General features: G+C 41.8%; 1 long non-coding RNA gene across 1 annotated transcript in view; it reads left to right on the top strand.

Annotated features, from left to right (window-relative positions):
- Nucleotides 1-896, top strand: part of LOC311024909 — a 4,819-nt gene extending 3,923 nt beyond the window's left edge. Inside the window, exons 2-3 of the long non-coding RNA XR_014598343.1 lie at nt 1-123; nt 484-896. The exon at nt 1-123 is cut by the window's left edge and continues 9 nt beyond it. This is a non-coding gene — a long non-coding RNA (uncharacterized lncRNA). The remainder of the gene's footprint in view (nt 124-483) is intronic.
- The last annotated feature ends 2,745 nt before the right edge of the window (nt 897-3,641 follow it).

Genomic DNA, 3,641 nt, shown 5'->3' with positions numbered 1-3,641 from the left:
GCTGGGTGATGATGGGAGGAGAGCAGAGCCAGGAGAGGAAGGCTGAGCAGAGAGAAGAGCAGGCTGGGAAACATGAAGAGTCTGGCCAGACGGACCACTCAGGATCTGCTGCTGCACCTGCAGGTAAACCCTCATAGTGATATAAGTAGCTAAGTACTTTCACTCAAGTACTGTGCAACTGTACTATGTGTAGTTACTTTTCTGAGGTTGTTGCAGGCTGGATTATGTACATTTAGCCATTTAGAGACATTTTACTTTCCCTTTTGATATGTTAGGCTGCTAATAGCTCAGTACTTTACTTCAGGAATTTTATTTGTAATTGAATTTACATTTATGTGTCGGTACCTTTACTTAAGTAAATGATCAGAAAGCTTCTACAAAATAAGTGAGCCATCCATTCAGAATTCGTTCAGAATTGAAACACCCCGCCTATGAGGCTCCAAAAAACAAAATGTCATTGTAATAATATGTTTACCCCCACAGACCCCCCTGGAGAGCTGCCCCAGTGCCAGATGGGAAACAGAAAGGTGGACAACATGTGTTTCATGATCTCGTGCACCAACTGGTACTAAACTGGTCCTGGTACCTGTGAATGTAACTCTGTAGGCCAGATGCTGCATTCATGGACCCACCTAAAATCAGAAATTAGTCCCACTTGCTTTCTGCATTTTTCCAAGTGTAAAAACGTCTTTAAGCTCAGCAGCTTCTGCTGGTTGCTTCATACCTGACAGAATGTTATCGATCGGCTCATCCAATTCTTGGCAACAAAGCAAATAAATGCATTTTCTCAAAATGACAAAAGTAAAATGCTCCCTAGGTCATTTCCACCATGACATCCAGCCAAACACCCCCTCAGAAGCATTTTTAGCGATGGTCAGCATTGGTCAAGATAGGGCTAATCAGCCGAATAGCTTAGTACTAGCGCTATGGTACATAGAGTATATCTCGTAAATTACCCCACTAATAATGCATGGAATGTTACCAAATTCTGCAGTAGTACACATACACTGTAAAAACAATAACTTGAAATTGCTGGTCTTAAAAGGATTTTTATATTAAGTGAATATAAAACTACAAGTTGCACTTCAAACTGATTATTTTAGCTGTTTCAACTAACTTCCAAACGTTGCTGATTAAAAGTTGAGCTAAATTCATAAACTGAGTTGGCGAAACAAACAAATAAGAATCGAATCCTCCTTGAGGGCGGGTCAACTAATCTGCGCATGCTGATTCGGGTTATTTAAGTGCACAAGCTCTTCAAGGGGCAGCACCGGGTTTCCCAGCCATTTTCTCAGGGATTATTCTCGCCTCGTTGGAAATTTTTCTTCCACCATCTTGTGCCCTTGCCAACATTGCAGTTGCAATTCTCATCGAAAAGGTAAGTTACAACACTTGAAGCTCAACAGCATTTTGAATTTCGGCGTTTGTTGGGATTGTTTGTGGAAATGTGCTTAAGATGGCGTTTTATGTGTAATATGTAAATTAGTTGCTGAGCTAACCGTAAAACGTGTTAACTAAACTATCCTATCCTAGCCAATGTAATGCTTGTGCAGGAGGATATTTGTGCAGCAAATTTCAGCAACATGTTATCAGCTTGAGAGCTCTGTCGCTATGTTGATATGGAAAATAAACGACAAGCTATGATTTTGGAGAACAGCGAAACAAATGAGGCAAAAGCGTGGTCCTTTTCAATCTCTCCCTCACTTTGACCATGATAGCATGCTCAGGTGCGCAGGAAGCACCGGTGCCCACCCCGACTTTTCACAGGAATCCGGACCGCGACAGAATATTTACTGGCCCTTTTAGTGGAAAAAAACGTTAAACAATGCTGGCCGTATAGTGGCCGATTTGAGCTGCAGGGCTCTCAAGTTTTTAACTTAGTTTAGCGTGAGATGTTGGCTGAAGGTACGTGTCCACAGGCAGCGTTATTTCCATGCTTCCCATTCATTGTCTATGTAAGAAGCCGTGCAATGCCATCACGGCGAGTTTGAGAATATTGTACACAAATTGTCTTCAGACTGTATTTTTATTAGCCTGCTACATAGCAGTATTTCAGTTGTATTATTTTTTCCAGGCAACCGATTCAGAAGACAAGCAGACTAAAGGCATCCAGATGTGCGTCCTTGCCGTGCTTGAGGATGATGATGCACTTAATGCACAGCCCACTGTCATCAACGTCGCCGTTGTGTTGGAGGAGTCCATTGTCCTCACAGATCTTCCAGACCTCCCAACAGCGGTTGCCTATCTTTTTGGGCTGCTATATACATTGAACATGGAGTACCCAAAAGAACTCAAGTACACATTTGAAACTATTCAACACATTTTCATGGAGATGTTTGCCAATTGCTCACAGCGTGTCAGGAGCTTAAAAACTAAGCTGTTACTTTGAGCCAAGGGTTCATTCATTTCTTGAATTCCTCTTATATTGCGGCCTGACCAGACATAATCAGGGAACTTTTTTTTTTTTTTTTAACCTGGCCTACATTTGGAGTTTGTTGGAGCTCCCCCTGTTCTCTGAGATGTGTCTTTTTTTTCTCTTGACACCGGAGCTTTATTTTTGACTCGGATTACATTTACAAAATATGGCTGCCTTTATGATGGTGTGCACTTGTGTTGTACTTAAGAAGTACATGTTTTCAGTATTCAACCGTTAAGATACAGACACACACCCTCACTCTCACTCACACACACACACTCACTCGGTCACGCTCACACACGCTCACTTACACACGCTCATTCACTCACTCACACACAGCATACTGTAGATGGGAAGCTTGTGTGGGGTCAGTTATGTGACCAAAGCTACAGTAAGGTAGCATTGCATTTTGTATTCATCTCAAAACTATTGCAGAAATATTGTTCGATCTGCATGCATGCAAAACAGCCCTACATGTCTGCCTGAATTATTTTATGTATGTTTTTATTATTATTATTACAAGTACATTTTCTCAGTGAACAGGTACTGACATTTAATTTGAATTTACTTCTCATGGTTTATTTGATTTGGATGAAGAGCTGTTAATGTTAAGTTTTAAAGCTGTTTATTACGATTGTGGTGAAAAATAAACAAGGAAAATGATTTTCAATGCAAAATCCCGTTTATTGTCCATTTGTGTAATTTTTAATAGGATTTCCTTTTTTTCCGTTTTTACACATGAATGATTCAATATAAGGGCTGCACGGTGGTGTAGTGGGTAGCACTGTCGCCTCACAGCCCCGGGTTCCTTCTGTGTGGAGTTTGCATGTTCTCCCCGTGTAAGTGTGGATTCTCTCCGGGTTCTCCGGCTTCCTCCCACAGTCCAAAGACATGCAGGATGGGGATAGGTTCATTGATTACTCTAAATTCCCCGTAGGTGTGAATGGTTGTCTGTCTCTACATGTCAGCCCTGTGATAGACTGGCGTCCTGTCCAGGGTGTACCCTGCCTTCGCCCAATGATAGCTGGGATCAGCTCCAGCCCCCCCCCGCGACCCTGAATACAGGATAAGCGATAAGTGGATGGATGGATTCAATATTATATTGACTTATAATTCTTAGTGTGTACAACTGGATTTGTGAAGCTGTCATTGGTATGAAAGACAAGGTATTCGAACCAATAAACCGTAGTTGTCTCAACTGTAATAACTAAGTTGGTACAGCCGT

The sequence above is a fragment of the Eutrigla gurnardus genome (assembly GCF_963514095.1).
Source record: "Eutrigla gurnardus genome assembly, chromosome: 2".
Classification (NCBI taxonomy): domain Eukaryota; kingdom Metazoa; phylum Chordata; class Actinopteri; order Perciformes; family Triglidae; genus Eutrigla; species Eutrigla gurnardus.
Note: the sequence above shows the minus strand (reverse complement) of the source record. Positions and strands in the feature narration are given on the sequence as shown.